The sequence below is a fragment of the Carcharodon carcharias genome, chromosome 13 (genome assembly GCF_017639515.1).
Source record: "Carcharodon carcharias isolate sCarCar2 chromosome 13, sCarCar2.pri, whole genome shotgun sequence".
Lineage (NCBI taxonomy): Eukaryota > Metazoa > Chordata > Chondrichthyes > Lamniformes > Lamnidae > Carcharodon > Carcharodon carcharias.
Window position 1 is genome coordinate 128,929,933 of NC_054479.1, and position 18,221 is coordinate 128,948,153.

Here is an 18,221-nt window from a genome sequence, read left to right on the forward strand (position 1 = left end):
TGTCCCCAGAGATAGGAGGAAGCCACCGCACCTCACCAAAAAGGCATAGGAGGAGGTGGCACCGCTGGTCAGCAGCTGTGACGTGGTGCGGCGCTCCTGGGTGCAGCGCAGGAAGCGCTTCAATGACCTTCTGCACTCAGGAAGGATGAGTGCCATGTTGGCATGGGTCAGTGTGTCATCCCCCCGTGGACCTCAGTCATGCTAGAGTCTGAGTGCCAACTGTCAATCACACCAGAGTTGGCCAAGGGGGTGAGCCCTGGTTGCTTGGACTGAGGTGCCTTGCGGCTCAAGGGCCATGACTCGGAAGTGTCCTGCCGGGTGCTCCTCAGCTGGGGTTGGCTAGGCTACAATGGTGCTCCATGCACAGAGTGGACTAATCAATGCTGCTCTGTTGTTTCAGGAGAAGACTTCCCACAACAATACAGAAAGGTCACGGACCGGCAGGGCTCTGCCAGTCTCCCAGTTCTTTGAAGGTATGAGCAAGATGCCAAAAGCCGGCATGCCCCACTTGCAACCAGTCGTGGAGAGGCGGGGGTGCCAGACAAATGTAAGAGTGAAGTGCACAGAGGTGAGAATTTTGGCTTGTGCAACCATTCTAATGCAGTCTTTTCATTAATGTGAACCTCAAACCTGGAGTCCTCATTGATCATTGGGTCAACAGGGTGGGAAGGCTGTGGAATGGCAGTAAGAGGGAAGGGCGAACACGAGGGGTACAATGGGGAGGGAAGGCTGTGGAATGGCAGTGAGGGGGAGAAGCGAACACAAGGGGGGCCTTTCTGGGGTCGCCCTCCAACCTCTTATTGCCACAGTAGTGAGCCGGAGTCTGCTTAGAAAGAAAGGAGGAAGATCTCCTTGAAATGAAAGCCACTGAAAGCCAATGGCTTTAATAGCACTGTTAAAGGGCTATTCAGAACTTGGAAATGCAAGCAATAGTGAAGGAGGCACAGCCATGTCATATATGGCATTCCATCAATGAAGGCCTATCATGTGTTCACCAGAATTGACACTCCTAATGGGCCAAAGCGCATCCACTCATTGACCATGAGCAACTGATTGGTCATTATTATGCCACATCAGAGATTGGAGCACAGAGCTAGGTTGGGTCACTCATCTCACTGAAACTTTTGCATCCCACGCAGGGCTCAAGATGTTACATATCTGCGATGCCTCTTGGTCACCTCAATGTGTGTGCTAATATCTCAGGGACAAAGCAGCATCATCCACTATGCAAGGAGGGCAGGAAAAACTATGGATCCTTATAGTTTCCAAACTTGTCAATTTCTGAGCTTTGCTTTCTTGCCCTTGAATAACTAATATATTCAATGTTTCCTTTCAGAGAGCAGGAAAAGCAGATATGGATCCAAGGCTCAATACTGCCATTGTCAGGGTCCTATTGCAATGGAGGAGGCGAAGGAGGGAGAGGTGACTCCGCACACAGCTCCAGCAGGAGGGACATGGTCAAGTGGAGCCAGAGCATGAACAGGAGGGTCAGGAGGAGAGACCCAGACAATGGGGGCAACTTCCCAGACCTAGGGTTTATCGTAGAAGAATCTCCTATTTACTAATGAGTGAGAGGCAATGCCATGCACGTCTGCGCTTGTCCCGAGCTCTGGCACATCACATATGTCACATTCTTCGTGAAGACCTGACGCCATGTGGAGTTGGAGCATATCCCCTGCCAGTGGCTTTGAAGATAACCGCAGCATTCAATTTCTTGGCCTCTGGTTCTTTCCAAGTATCAACAGGGATCATCTCTCAGTCTGCAACACACCAATGCATAAAGGAGGTCACAGATGACCTTTACAAGAAGGCCCAGCATTATGTCAGGTTTGCTCTAGACGAAGATCACCAAGCTGTGAGGTTCACTGGCTTCGCCGCCATCCCAGCCTTCCCAAGAGTGCAAGATGCAATAGACTGCGCCCATGTGGCTAAATGGGCTCCATAGCAACAGGCCCTAATGTTTATAAACCTCAAGGGCTATCATTCCATCAATGTACAACTGGGGTGTGATGAACAGAAGCACATACTGCACATTTGTGCACAGTACCCTGGGAGTTGCCATGACCCTACATCCTAAGTCATACTGAAATTTTTGAGGGGCCATTACTTCTGTACGGATTGCTGCTTGGGGATAAGGAGTACGCACTTAAATGCTGGCTGATGACATCGGTGCATCAGCCTCAGAGTCATTCTGAGGAGAGGTACAATGCTTCTCACCCTCCCTCATAGAGCTGATCATAGGGCTTCTGAAGATGCGCTTCAGATGCTTGGACTGCTTAGGTGGCTCACTACAATACACTCCTGACAGAGTTTCCTGCCTTGTCCCCATGTTGCCTACATTTTGATGGTGCCCACTAGGGTGTGACCATGGAGTGCAGGGCTGAGCGCAAATCCAGCAAAACCTATTGGATCAAGGTCTCCATGGTGGTCGCCAGCCTTCCCATGGTGACCTCAAGGCACTCGCATGTCAGAGCCACAACATCAGACAGAACGTGGACAGACTCCTCCATCGTTCGTTCTAGTCTGCTGAGTGACTGTCGAGCTCTGTCTGATGTTCCGCTGCCTGTTGTTGCAGCTCCAGCATTGATTTGGCGGCTGCTTCCAGAGGCTCATCATCTGATTCAGATTGTGTGGGTAACTGGTTTCAGCCCCCTGAGTGCCGGAGACCTTGGGCTGTACCTGCCTCTGACTGCTGAGGGGATGTGTCAGTGATGTGTTCCCCAGAAAGTGAGCCCGAGCCTAATCTACAACTGTGCCCTAACGACATGTGTCTTTCTGAGCTGTTGGAGGTTGCGTGTGACTGCCACGACGGTTCTTTTGGAGTTTCCTCTTCGGATGAAGTCTGTGGGCTCTCACTGGTGCTGGACTGTCTTGGGGGCCTCAATCTGCTGGTGCCTAGAAACTAGAAAATAGAGCTTCAGTTAATGAGCGTGAGCTAGAAAAGACTGCATTTGACTCACTGTGAATGTCAGGATTTGATGAAGTGATGGAACTGTGATCTGTACTTGGTTGGTGGGAGAGGCTGATCTCCCCTTCCCTACAGGAGTGATTCCAGTCATCCCCAGTGAGCTTGGCTGCAGTCTCCTCAGTGAGGGAAATGATGTCGGCTGTCTGTCCCCAGGTCTGCGATCTCTCACATCTCTTGTGCACCAGCTTGGCCTGTATGAAGAAGAAAGAAAGACATGATGAGAAGGGATGAAGCAGAGGTTGGGTGAGATGCATGTCCCCTCCGTGTGGTGAGTCCTTCCCAGAAGGGACAGAGGATGGAGTGTGAGCAACATAATAGATGGGATGGTGGTGATGTGAAAGTCTCGGTGAAAGAATGAGTGTTGATATGCACCCCCTGCTAATGGCTGCGTGAGATCCCTGAAGAGAGTAGCCGTTTGAGTACGTGATACCATGATGAGAGTTTGATATCGGAGTGATTTGAAGGATGACTTACCCTGGCAGAGCGGATGAGATCATCCATCCTCTTCCTGCACTGGGTACCATTTTGGGTGTGGTTGCCAGCCACGCTGACCTGCTCCGCAATGGCCTCCCAGGCCAGAGAGTTGAGGTGCTGTGTTTCCTGCAGCCATCCCTGGGACAGAGCGTGTGCCTTTGCACCTGCACCCCTCTGATCAAGGCTTGATATGTGAAGCGGGGTGCTGCCTCCATCTTCAGGCACTCGGCCTTCCTCTTCTGACTGATAGACATCTCTGGTGGGCTGGAGAAAGTGAGATTATATGTTGAACTGGCCTTTAAATATGGTGCCTGGACCTTCGAACCCGCCAGCTGACAGCAGGTGGAAAAATCAGCTCTCGACCCACCAGGTGATTCGGACCGACATTTGCCTTTGCATAATTAATGACCCTCCAAAGCGCAGAATTGGGTGTGAGTTCCCACCATCCTGGACAGCGGATGGGTGCTGCTGAAACCACCCGTCACCGCACTTAGTCCAATTAATGGAAAATTCTGCCCAAAGTCTTTTCCATAAAAAAAATGTTCATTTATTGATCATAATCCAGAATTGGCAACATTAAAAATTAATTTGTCATTAGATTTTGGCAACAAGTAGCTGCATTCATTTACATGCTACTGAGAAATCATGGGCCAGAATTCCACCCCCCCCCCAATCCCCGAGTGAGTTCTGCGAAGGGAGGCGGGTGTGGGGAGCGTGAAATTGCATGGATGGGATTCCTTCCAGGTTCCCGCCTGCCCTGACCTCGGAGCGATTTTATGCTGGGGCCCTCCCCAATTAAGGCGCTTACGTAGCCCCTGCCATCCTGAAAATTCAGGCCCATGGAAACTAATTGTTTCAGCTTTATGAACCCAGTAAATGGTGAGAAATTTCAGAATTATTTAATATTCCAAGAATTGTCACATCAACAAGTTGTGTTTGTACAGCCCCATCAATGTAGAAAAACATCTCAAGATGCTTCACAAAATTTGACACCGATCCACATAAGGAGATATTAGAACAGATGACCAAAAGCTTAGTTAAAGATAGGTCTTAAGGGCAAGTTAAAAATGGAAAGAGAGGTAGAGAGGTTTCTGAGGGGAATTCCAGAGCTTAGGATCTAGGCATCTGAAAGCATAGCCACCAAGGGTGGAGTGATTAAAATTGGAAGTGCAAAGTGGTCAGAATTGAAGGAGTGCAAGAGATCCCGGTGGATTGTACAGCTGGAGGCATTCACAAAGATAGGAAGGGGTGAGAGCATGGAGGGATTTGAATAGATAGGAATTTTAAAATCGACGCACTGCTGGACCACGAACCAATGTAGGTCAGTGAGCACAGGGGTGATGGGTGGATGGGACTTAGTATGAGTTAGAATATGGGCAGCAGAGTTTTGGATTAGCTCAGGTTTATGGAGGGTGGAAGATGGGTGGTTGGCCAAAAGAGCATTGGAATAGTTAAGTCTAGAAGTAAAAACGGGTGAGGGTTTCAGCAGCAGATGAGCTGAGGCAGGGCTGAGCCGGGCAGTATTACAGAGGAAGAGGTAGGTAGTCTTTTTGATGGAGTGGATATGTGATTGGTAGCTCGTCTTAGTGTCAAATACATTAAGATTGCCAACAGTCTAGTTCAGCCTCAGGTAGTTGCCGGGGGAGGAAGATGGTCGCTCGGGCATGGAATTTGTGGCAGGACTGAAGATAATGGCTTCTATCTTCCCAATATCCAGTTAACAAAATGGTCAAAACTGAACTTCATCATATTTATTGATTTGATTCATTCTAATTGTGCATTTCATCTAGAGTGGTCAGTATCAGATTACACTTCCACTGGACTACAGTTGCCCGAGACATCTCCCACATGAGATATTCATGACACTTCACAGACCCACTTGAAAATCATTCTGTATCTTTGAACTAGTTTGAATACTATTAACGTTATTTTCGGATTTCACAATCTTTCTAAATGTTTCCTAAGGTCCACGATTGCAAGCAACTTGAGCTGGGAATGGTTCCAAAAGTGCAGGGATCCCCTTGTACATGTGTGATTCCAGACTGTGAATGCCAAAAAGGTACTTGCACAGATGCCAACAGTGTGAAACATTGAGAAGCAGAACTGAAGTGCACTGAACATACACAGTGAGAGTGTTATCAACAGATTAAGTTTGTAATTTAGCGATTCATGGACTGACTTCTGAGAGTGAAGTAAATTTGAATCTGTGGACTTAATTGCAAACATAGACGAACAAGCTAGCTATCAGCTAATGTAAAAATAATGTGCTAACTAACAAGCTAGCAAAATGTTAACAATTTGCATTCATATAGCACCTTTAATAACCTAAGATGCTTCACAAATAGACATAGGGAACAGACACTGAATCAGGATGGAAAAGAGGTGATTAAAAGCTTGATTAAAGAGATAACTTTTAAATGGGTTTTCGAGGTGGAAAGAGGAATTCCAGAGATCAAGGCAACTGAATACACTATTACCCTTTGAACATGTCAGGCAGGCAAAGACCAGTTGGTTCAACAAGCCTGCCCTGTATTCAATATGTCTGGAGCATCATGACCAGACCCTTCCAACCTCCAAGCAGCCATGTAGTCTTCTGAGAAAGGCAAAAATAAAAAGTCAAAAAGGGAAAAAAAGTCTGGAAATCTTCTATCTGATCCCCTAGGTTATCAGACGATCACATTAACCAATGGTGCTTAGAAAGGCAGAAGAATGGAGTGTTTGAGTGGGGATATGCCACTGAAGGAGATTGCAGAGCTAGGTTGGGATGAGAACACAGTGTAATCCGTAGATGAGAATTATAATGTAATATGTTGTGGGGTTAAGGAACCAGGGTAAATTAGCAATGAGGGGGAACTTGGTTAAGCTTGATTGTGCAGAACAGAATACAACATGCAAAATTTTAGACATTAGGGTTTGTGGGGGATTGTTAGCCATTGTGGAGCACTATCTGGAAGTCTTAAGTGTGGAAGTGAGAATGACATGTTTCACAGCTTCAGCAGCAGCTGATTTGAGAGGTATGGTTGTACAGTGAAAGAATTCTTATGACATGAATCACTACTTATTGCCCATTTCTTTCTTTCTGATAGGACATTTGAAATCCATCATCCATATACAAAATCACATTGTGGAGGTCGACAAAAGGTTAGTTTAGGTTTCCAGATGTATTTCACCAAATTTTATCAAGTGCACATTCCTAGCAAAAAATTAGTATCTTCTTACCACTATGCTTCCCCTTGGTGCTAGTGTGTAAAATCTGAACTCTTCAGCCTAATCTAGCATCTCTTCTAGGTATTACCTAAGTGGCAGGAATGTTATGTTGTGCATTAGGGAGAAGCCTCTTGGAACTGAGATGGTCTTTGTCTCACTACAGCTGTGATATGACTGCTGCCGGCTATACCTTTTGTGCAGATCAATATACCCAGCTTCTTTTCTGCCATGTTTGCAGGCATTGGATAAGATTGGCGGAAGGGTGTGCATGTTCTGCAACTTTGAGAAACAGTAATATCATGTGTGAATTGTCCTTCCATGCCTTTAGTATTGGGAACTGCTTCCACATGGCTACTGATTTGTGAAGAAGTTGGTCCTATTGCACTGGAATAGACAGCCAAGCTGGTACTTAAGGCCTTTATGGCAACAGTCTGAGCATCCTTGAAGGAAGAAAGGACCACTCTTCTGTCGCAGATTTTCCTGGAGTTTCCATATGCACCATGATAGGAAACAGGAGTCAATGGTCTCCTAATGTGCTGTGCATGTTCTTCATTTACGCTTATATTTAAGCTGCTATCCACAACAAATTGTCAGAAATAGCCACTGTTGTAAGGGTTTGTTCTGTGTTTCACAAAAAGGTCTGCAGACTTGTGTGGTTGAACATCAAGGGCGGAATTTTACAGCCCCTCCTGCTGGTGGGATTTTCCGCTCCAAAACTAAACAAGGTAATTACAGGCCAGTGAGCCTGATGTCAGTAGTAGGTAAATTATTGGAAGGTGTTCTGAGAGATCGGATATGCAATTATTTGGACAGCCAAGGGCTGATTAAGGATAGTCAGCATGGCTTTGTGCGTGGTAGGTCGTGTTTAATGAATCTTGTAGAGTTCTTCGAGGAGGTTACCAAGAAAGTAGATGAAGGAAAGGCTGTGGATGTTGTCTACATGGACTTTAGTAAGGCCTTTGACAAGGTCCCACATGGGAGGTTAGTTCAGAAGTTCAGACACTTGGTATCCATGGAGAGGTTGTAAACTGGATTCGAAATTGGCTGTGTGGGAGAAGACAGAGAGTGGTAGTGGATGATTGCTTCTCCAACTGGAGGCCTGTGACTAGTGGTGTGCCTCAGGGATCTGTGCTGGGTCCATTGTTGTTTATTGTCTATATCAATGATCTGGATGATAATGTGGTAAATTGGATCAGCAAGTTTGCTGATGACACTAAGATTGGAGGCGTTGTGGACAGCGAGGAAGGCTTTCAAAGCTTGCAGAGGGATCTGGACCAACTGGAAAAATGGGCCAGAAAATGGCAGATGGAATTTAATGCAGAAAAGTGTGAGGTTTTGCGTTTTGGAAGGACAAACCAAGGTAGGACATACACAGTAAATGGTAGGGCACTGAGGAGTGTGGAGGAACAAAGGGATCTGGGAGTTCAGATACGTAATTCCCTGAAAGTGGCGTCACAGGTAGACAGGGTTGTAAAAAAGCTTTTGGCATACTGGCCTTCATAAATCAAAGTATTGAGTATAGGAGTTGGGATGTTATGGTGAGGTTATATAAGACATTGGTGAGGCCAACTTTGGAGTATTGTATGCAGTTCTGGTCGCCTAACTACAGGAAGGATATCAGTAAGATTGAAAGAGTGCAGAGAAGATTTACTAGGATGTTGCCAGGTCTTCAGGAGTTGATATACAGGGAAAGATTAAACAGGTTAGGACTTTATTCCTTGGAGCGTAGAAGAATGAGGGGAGATTTGATGGAAGTTTATAAAATTATGAGGGGTATAGACAGAGTAAATGCGAGTAGGCTCTTTCCACTTAGATTAGGAGAGATAAACACAAGAGGACATGGCTTTAGGGTGAAAGGGGAAAGGTTTAGGGGGAACATTATGGGGAACTTCTTCATTCAGAGAGTGGTGGGAGTGTGGAATGAGCTGCCATCTGACGTGGTAAATGCGGGCTCACTCTTAAGTTGTAAGAATAAATTGGATAGATACATGGATGGGAGAGGTCTGGAGGGTTATGGACTGGGTGCAGTTCAATGGGACTAGCGGAATAATATTTCGGCACAGACTAGAGGGGCCAAATGGCCTGTTTTTCTGTGCTGTAGTGTTCTATGGTTCTATGGTTCCAAATGTTTATTAACAACCTATAACTATATATATCTCTAGGGTGTAGCCTGCTGGCTTCCGCTAGACTTTACTGTACTCAGTTTGCTATCATGTGACTCTCTACATCATACTGTGGGTGGCACTGTTCTCCAGTCCCACAATAACCCCTGCTATGCCAAATGTCATTATGCTACAGCCCACAATCCCTGAACCAGTTTTTAATATACTGCAAGGATTTTATGAGCTTCAGACAGTCCAAAGGCACTCCTTTGAACCCTTTGGCCCACAATATGTTCCTTCTCATGCCACCACTAGTTGCTCTGCTCACTTAAACATAATGCACAGTGCGTCATCCAGAGCACTCCTCTCATCATCATCACCTGCTCCTCACCTTACCCCCCGCCCCACCCTCCTGCCAACTCCAGATAGTTCTCTGCAGCTCTAAGTGAATGATTCTATGCTATGAAGTACTGGCATCACTGAAATGCACTTTTGTTCTTCATGACATGGAAAACCTATAGAGGAAAATGAGGAAGCGGGATTAGAATGGTTTCCTCAAGAGAAGAACTGACATGTCATTTCATTTGACAGAGTGACAGAAGGATTTCATGATAATGATTCGCTAACAATGTGTGAAATGTTTAGTTGAAAAAACAAAATATCCTAATTAATCTTCAGTTGATATAATGCCCTCCTACTTCCTATTTCCTTTGATGGCCTCACTTGACAGGATCTGTAACGCTTCCTTTTGATAGAGAGCAAGTCAAGTTTTGGACTCCACCACCTGTTGCCAATTACCCCCAGCATTTATGAGCCATCTTAAAGAGTATGAAAGGGAGAGGTGCCTGCTGATGAGGAAGAAGAAAATGGAGGAGAGGCAGGCAGCATAACATGCTTTCCTGGACCTGTTGAGTAGATTGCGGCTTGGTCTCCCTCTGGGAACAGTATCCCATCTGGCCAAGATGTCCCATCTGCAATGTGTGATGAATTTATTTTGTATATAATTCCAATGTCTCCTGAAATCAATAAAATTATAAATCTCAAAAAAATACTGCAGCAATGCAGTAAAACCCTGGTGTGTGTGTGCAGAACTTTATATGAACAGATGATAGCTAAATGTACCAAACAATGAGAGAGGGGATTTTCTGCTCCTATGCATTGATGGTGCAGCCTGGCATGATGGGGATGAGGGACCGAAAATATTTATGCAAATATATATATGGCAGAAGCATTATGCCTAACTGGGAACCACTGGAGGAACAGGATGCTTGTATTGTTAGAGCTTGAGTTTTATTAGACTTTCAGAAACTACGTTAATGAAGTGGGGTGGCTAAAAGTCTTTCTTGTGTTTGTTTGTTGGTTTCCCCTTTTAAACTGAGTCATAATGCAGATGGGCCTAGATTTCACTTTGGTGGAATTAAGGTGCCTTTGTCCTTGGCATCTAGTGTTGCAAAGACCCAAATGACTTACTTCTCTCATTTGTATCTTGTTTCAGTACGCCCACCACACATGCTCTATGCTGCCAGGAACGTTCCAGAGCTCAAAAAAAATCGACAGCGGCAGCCATGAAATCCTAGGAGAGCCAAGCAACTAGCTAAAGCCAGAAATGTTATGCCAGGGGTGTCCCAATAAAATGCTACAGGCTTGAGAGTGAGAAACAAAATTCCAGCATAAACTAAATTGTGGGATTGGTTAACTTTGTATCTCACAACAGTTTATTTTTGAATTTGAGATGTCAAGTATTCAAAATCTAGAAAGTCTCAGTAACTCTTTTTATATCATTAAAATGATTGTTATGTTTAAATCAGGGACAGTTGTAAAATCCAATCAGAGAGGGCTGTTTGAAATCTCAGAGATACAACTAGAAAGATAAGAGAAAAAACTTGGGGGAGAATTTTCTCCCAGTCGAGCAGGCTGTTTGGGAACGGGTGCAGGCGGACATGGAGCCGATTGCTGCCTGCGATCTGCTCTGTGCCATTTTACATGGGTGGGCCAATTAAGGCCCGCCCAGTGTGAAACGTGGCTCGCGAGGACAGCAGGAGTGGGCGGGCAGTGGCAGGACTGCAATGACCGCCGGATCCAATGACGACCCGGTGGCCTATTTAAATAGCGCTCTTGCAGCCTTGCAAAGGCTGTGAAACATGGCAAGCAGAAGGGCTTCCCAGAGCACTGCTGGTGCACAGGCCAGACAGGAGGGCAGGTCTGTGGGGCACTGTGCCCCTTGCTTTTCCGATGAGTGCCTTGCTGCCATCCTCGGGGAGGTGGCAGCACGGTGGGGGTCCTCGTTCCTAGGGACGGGAGGAGGAGGCCCCCCCAGATGACCAAACGTGACTGGGAGGAGATGGCAGAAATAGTCAGCTCCCATGACGTGGTGCAATGCACCTGGGTCCAGTGCCGCAAGCGTTTTAACGACCTCTTGTGCTTGGGAAGGGTGAGTATCATGTTGGCATAGGTAACTACACAGCAGGTAGGCTTTCATCCCTGCCCCCCTCCCCAATACTGAGTGTAGTTACTGCATTGAGTCAAACATGGCATGTGTCCCTCGCTGGGTGGGCCAGTAGATATTGCCCATGCCTAGTTCACCCTGAGAGGGTTATGCTGAGATGGGTTCTGCACCCACAGCATGTGGTAGACTGACACCCAGAGTACTGTTTTGGGGTTACCTCAAGGATTTGCAACAAGGCGCAGTGCTGGAACTGCAAAATGTCAAAGTCAGGCTGCTGATATAAGACCATAAGACATAGGAGCAGAAATTAAGCCAATCGGCCCATCGAGTCTGCTCCGCCATTCAATCATGGCTGATAAGTTTCTCAACCCCATTCTCCCGCTTTCTCCCCATAACCTTTGATCCCCTTACCAATCAAGAACCTATCTATCTCGGTCCTAAATACACTCAATGACCTGGCCTCCACAGCCTTCTGTGGCAATGAATTCCATAGATTCACCACCCTCTGGCTAAAGAAGTTTCTCTTCATCTCTGTTCTAAAAGGTCTTCCCTTTACTTTGAGGCTGTGTCCTTGGGTCCTAGTCTCTCCTACTAATGGAAACATCTTCCCCACATCCACTCTATCCAGGCCTTTCAGTATTCTGTAAGTTTCAATCAGATCCCCCCGGGACATGCTGGGAGAGGAGCTTCCAGGCAGTGGGGCACCCATCCATCTGCTGCTCTTGGCATTCCACATGCTTGTGTGTCCTTGCTTTGCAAGATGAAACCATGTGGTGGCAAATGTGATGGAGGCAGCTTGTGGGCAAGGGGGATCAGCCCTGGTTTCTTGGTGTGAGTGTGTCACGAGTCACTGGAGCCCTGCAATGTCCTACCCAGGTGGGGGTGGCAGGGATGCGATGGCAATGCAGGTACAGGGAGGACTAATCAATGCTCCTCTCTCCTTTTCAGGAGAAGACTGCACACAACACCGCTAAGCGGATGCGGACTGGAGGGGCATCATGAGCCACCTTTTGAGGGGATAGCCCTTGTCGCCCAGCAGCCCTCCGTCCTGCTGGACTGGAACACTACAGTCGTGGCACCTGGGAGTGTTTCAGAATGTAAGCTTCATGGGAATTGCCTAGGTACCTTGCACAGACTTGCAGAATCTGCATCCTATGGTTACACACTATCTCCACGTTCAAGGAGTGGAGTCCCTTCCTGTTGACGAAGGCATCTGGCTCACTCGCTGGCGCATTGATGGCTACATGTGTGCAGTCGATTGCACCCTGGATGCAGGGGAACCCAGCAATTGCTGCGAAGCCTCTGGCTCACTCTGTTTGGCTGGCCTCGTCCCTGCGGTAGTGAATGAAAGTCAATACACGCCTGAACAGAGTGTCTGTCACCTGTTTGACACATGTGGACAGCTGACTGGGAGACTCGGCAAAGATCACCCACCAACCCCTGGAAAGAGCCAGATGCATAGAAGTTGAGGGCAGCCGTGCCCTTCAATGTCACTGGCATGGGGCCCACCCATACAGTTGGCACAGATCTGAGGACCTATCATCTGACAAATGGAGGTCACTGTCCCTTGAGACGGAGCCTCCTTCGGCACTGCACCTCAGACATATTGAGGTAGCTGCTTCACCGCCTGTAAACCCTGGAAGCAGGATAGTGGCGTCTTCTGCAGCCCCTTTCGCCTTGCACTTCCTGTTGGCCCTGCGCCCCTTGTGCCTGCACCTGTCCTCCCAAAGGTGGCTCCCCTGGAGGCTGAATATGGACTCCTGGCCTCCTCCCCTTTCTGGCCCTCCCTTCCTCCTCAGAGGAGGTGCCTCCAGTGGAGAGAACAACTCCCATTCCCAGGGTAAAGGAAGGTTCCTTAAAACCACCAAGGCCCCAAAAATGATGTTTACTCCAGAGTCCTGACCTGAAGCCTGTTACTCCTGTCCAAGCAGCTGTGAAGAGTTTTGAGGTATTCCTGCTCACACAGGCAAGTAGCAGTAAGTTTAAGCATTAAATATCTGCCAAATAACACTTGGGACCCCGCTCACCCCTCTTATCCCACCCGTGGATGAGGTTTATAAAATTGTGGCCTACCGCCTACCTGTTGCGCCCGTGCAACGACCTGAAGATCGCATGGACCCCGAAATATTGGCATCAATTAGTGGCTCAAGGGCCTTAAGTGGCCCGCTAATTAATGGTGGGTGCACATTGGAGATCATTGCGCACTCACCCACTGGAATATTGCGATGGCACGCGGTGATGTCAGGATGCATGCCTGATGTCACTGCGCGTCATTTTACGCGTTGACATGCAGGGCCTGCCCCTGCACACCGACGAGAAAATTCTGCCTTTGGAAAAATATTCAGCTGCTGCTAGCAGTTTCTTGAAAAAACAGGCACCTTGGATGCTAGTTTGATGACCAAGGGTTGCCTGATTCAATACTCAGGCAGGGCTTTAAATGGGTGCTTAGAATTTCTGCACAGATAATATGGGAGGCCGTTTAATTCTGCAAATCAGGACCTACACAATTGTAGGACCCATGCCTGAAACTGGCTTTAGGCCTACTGCCTTCCCCTTTCTGAATTTGGGCTATCTTGACCTCTGCTGTGGGAGAGTTATGGCATTGAGGATAACCAAATTTACATGTGCCTTTAGTAGTGGTTCTTAAAAGGTATTATGATGTCATTAGGACCCCAATAACATATTAATGACCGACTGAACAAGGCGTCTACCACGGGTGCCGCACTCAATAAATCCTTCCAGGGAAGAAGAGAAATTTCCCTAAGGTTGTTTAAACACTTGCTCCTCTGGCTCCCACAATGAAAGTCTGGGCCTCTGCTATTCTTTCTCCCTCCTCCTCCCCACTGTAAAACCACCATAATTTCTCCCTCACTCACAGCCTTCAATGACTTACTCTGGTGCTAGCAACTAGGCTCTACAACTTTGATCTGTCTGAAATTAACCAGCTGCTCTTTCTACCCCTTCATTTGTTTTTATAATGTTGTCAAGTCCTGAGTGGGAACTGAACTCACAACTTTTTGACTCTGAGGCAAGATTGCTACCAACTGAGCCATAGCTGGCAGACAACAAAGGAACCATTGGTGGGCAGCACATTCAGCAGGATTCAAACCTGGGAGAGCCCAACGGATTTCAAATCCATTGCCTTAACCACTCGGCCACGACAGCAGCTGAGTCCAGAACTTAATAGCTTCATTCGCAAACTAATGGTGTCAGTTGAGTTTGACCATTCCCCCTCCCCAGACCCTTCCCAGTTAAAATCACTTTTGCAGTGATGATGTTGCATGTGTAGATTTTGAAATCAATTATAAAAACTAAATCCTCTCAGTCAGCACATGCTCAGATTAAAAAGAATGATCACTGTATTTAGAATTTTGCAGCAGCTATCTGTTTTGACTTCGGGTTTTATACACTTGACTCATTACATCTGATATAGTCAGCCGCTAGCTCACATTCTGCTGCACACTTGAAACCTGCAGGGCTTAATATTTCTGTGGGAATTTTTACAAATGTGGTTTGTCAACAAGTTTTGCTTGTATCCATTGATCTAGAGAAAGCTTATGATTGGGTGCCTAGGGAGGAAGTCTGGAGATGTGCTAGAATTCCTGGAGTCTCTGAGAAGTATATGCTACTCTTACAGAACATGTATAAGGAGTGTAAGGCAAGAGTAAGAGGCAGTGTGGGTGAGAGAGAGAGTTTCGAAACCTTGCACCAAGGATTGGCACTGAGCCCTTCCTCATCATGGATGTTCTAACTGAGCAAGTGAGACGAAGTGCCAAGGTCAATGATGCTTGCAGATCACATTGAGCTATGAGGTGGAGCTGATGATAATATGACTGGTGATGGAGAACTGGTGAAAAGCACTGGAAGAGAGGGCTATGAAAATCAGTAGATCAAAGACCCAATTTATGGACTGTCAGTTTGAGCCTAGGAAAAAAGATCAAAGTGAAGGTGTAAAAATTATAGGTGAAGACTTGAGATAGTGAGTAGTGGGGTCAGTGGTGCAGAAGACGAAAATATAGAAATTAAGCAACGGATTAACTCTGGTTGGAGTAATTGGAAGAAGTTCAGTGGAGTGTTATGTGGTAGAAAAATATTGTTGAAACTGAAAGGAAGAATCTCCAAGACCAGCCAAGTTATGAGACCAGTCTTGTTATATAGTGCAGAAACTTAGGCAACATCAAGAAGACACAAACAATGATTGGATACTAATGAGATACAGATGCTGAGATGGATGATTGGAGTGGTGAGAAAGGACAATCTCAAGAGCCAGTATATTGGGGGTCAGTGAAGGTTGTGGAAGCATCAAAGAATGGGTGACTGGATGGGAGGAGATGGAGAAGAGTGATAACTAACATTGTGGTGACTCCAAATGAAATGGGAGAAGCTGCAGGAAGAAGTGGCTTGGCAGAAAATTGCATGAACCATTAAAAGGTATTTCAAAGCAGCCTTTGTGTAATTGGACTGAGGCAAGGCAAAAACTCTTTTAAGTTCAGGCCCCAGCAACAGGAGAGAGATTCAGAGAGAAAGAGAGATTGTGCATGGAGACTTCCACCTCATCAGCTTGGCTGAATTTGAATCCACTCCCAAAGATGATTTGATTCATTGTATATCCGCTCCCTAAATTAATACATGACTGTCACACAAACTTTTTAAACTCCAGAATGCACATTTGAGGGGTGCTTTCATCTGTTCGAGACAGCAACTGTTGAGAAAAAGTGGACCATATGGCACTGTACAAAAATAAAGCAATTTGCAGTAAAAGATGCAACAGAATTAAAGACATTAGCAGGCTTGCAGTTCCAAGTTCAATGTGTAGGTGGTTCTTTTGCCTTCATTAGCCCTACAAATAAAATTAATGACAAATTCTATACATGCTTCCTGACAAATGGGAGTTTATGCTAGTTTGTGAAATAAACCAAAGCCACATGTTTAAAGAATTAATATTGTCACATAGTCAAAATCTCTGATGTGATATTGTTATTCTTCAAACTAATTAATTTCATATCAAGCATTTTAATTTCTTTCAATCATCTCTTCTTTCAAATGACTCACGTAGAGTAACAGTTCCAGGGCGTCTGCAGTCCTCTAGCTTACTGAAACACTCTTCTTCATGTAAGAATCTAATGCCTGAATGTTAGCAGACTGCTTGACCGTGAGAGATAGAACACCTGACGTACACATAAGTACACTTTCTAGTAGGGGGTGGGGGGGGGAATCATTGGACCACCATCAGCAATGGGATTCCAAGTTGATTTTTACGTGGATGCCCAGCGCAATTACAACCCACCTACAGACTCCGGATCTGTAATTAGCTAACTTAGCACAAATAGAGAATCAAACCTTAATGACTCAGTACCATCAAAAGGCAGCTTTACCCATTGAGCTACTGATGAAATAAGGAAGGAAAGGGGGTGGAAAGATGTGTAAATCATAGGATAGATTTTTATCATTGCATATTTATATCCATCAGATCCAGGCATACCATACCTCACAGGACATATGATTTTTCTGTATCACTTAAAAATATCTTCTGTAACGTCAGCACTATTTTCCTTTGCGTAATTAACACTAGGGTAGATTTTCCAATTGGTCATTAATCAGGTAGTGATGTTAATAGTGCCCATCTGACTTTAGTGTGCTGTCTGCCTGATTTTAGAGAGTCAATTTGCATAGTGCAGGACTGCATTGCATCATGCATAGAAAGAGATGGGGTTTGCAGGTGCAGCGAACTGACTTACAGAAGTGCAAGTGCATGTTGCTGCAGAAACGCTTGCAGCAGGCATTACAACTCTGAATCTGGATGTCTCCTGGCTTGGAATGCTTGAGTCATTTCCACATGGTCTTCAATAGGTAAGTGTGCCTGAACCTGTAAGTGCAGGTGAGAGAGGGGCTATAAGCAGCTAGGTAATTCACCTCTGTTGCAATCTAACCTATCTGGCATTTATCCATTGCTGCTCCTTTCACTCCAGAAGTGTAAGGAAGTTTCACAGTAAGTAATCCATGTCCCAATATTGTAGATCTGTCAAAAACATTGGCAAGGCTTCTTGCAAAACCTTTTGACCAACTTAGTGAAGACAGGGGAAAGAATGTTCAGAAGCAGCCACAGAATGTTGCTACACGTCCCACTTGCACTTCCCTCAATTTAGTCTACTGCATTCGCTGCCCCCAATGCGGTTTTCTCTTCATTGGAGAGACCAAATGCAGACAGGGTGACCACTTTGCGGAACACCTTCGGTCTGTCCGCAAGCATGACCCAGACCTCCCTGTCGCTTGCCATTTCGACACTCCACCCTGCTCTCATGCCCACATGTCTGACCTTGGCCTGCTACAATATTCCAGCAAAGCTCAACGCAAACTGGAGGAACAGCACCTCATCTTCTGACTAGGCACTTTACAGCCTTCCGGACTGAATATTGAGTTCAACAACTTTAGATCATGAACTCTCTCCTCCATCCCCACCCCCTTTCCGATCCCTTTTTTTCCCAATAATTTATATAGATTCTTCTTTTCCCACCTATTTCCATTATTTTAAAAAATGTATTTCCATCCATTGTTTTATCCTGCCTTTTAGCCTATTTCGATACCTTCCTCCCACCCCACCCACACTAGGGTTATCTGTAGCTTGCTCGTCCTGCTTTCTACCCTTAATGTCACCTATTAGCACATTTCTTAGCTAATATCACCACCGTCAACACCTCTTTGTCCTTTTGTCTATGACATCTTTTGGCAATCTTCACCTATCACTGGCCCTCTATCCAGCTCTACTTGTCCCACCCCCCTTAAATCAGCTTATATTTCACCTCTCTTCTATTTTTCCTTAGTTCTGTTGAAGAGTCACACAGACTCGAAACGTTAACTGTATTCCTCTCCGCAGATGCTGTCAGACCTGCTGAGTTTTCCCAGGTATTTTTATTTTTGTTTTTGTTTTGAATTTCCAGCATCCACAGTTTTTTGCTTTTATCAGGACAGACAGATATTGGGTTGACCCCCAAAAGGGAAGAATGCTGTCCCCTGTATGAGGAGA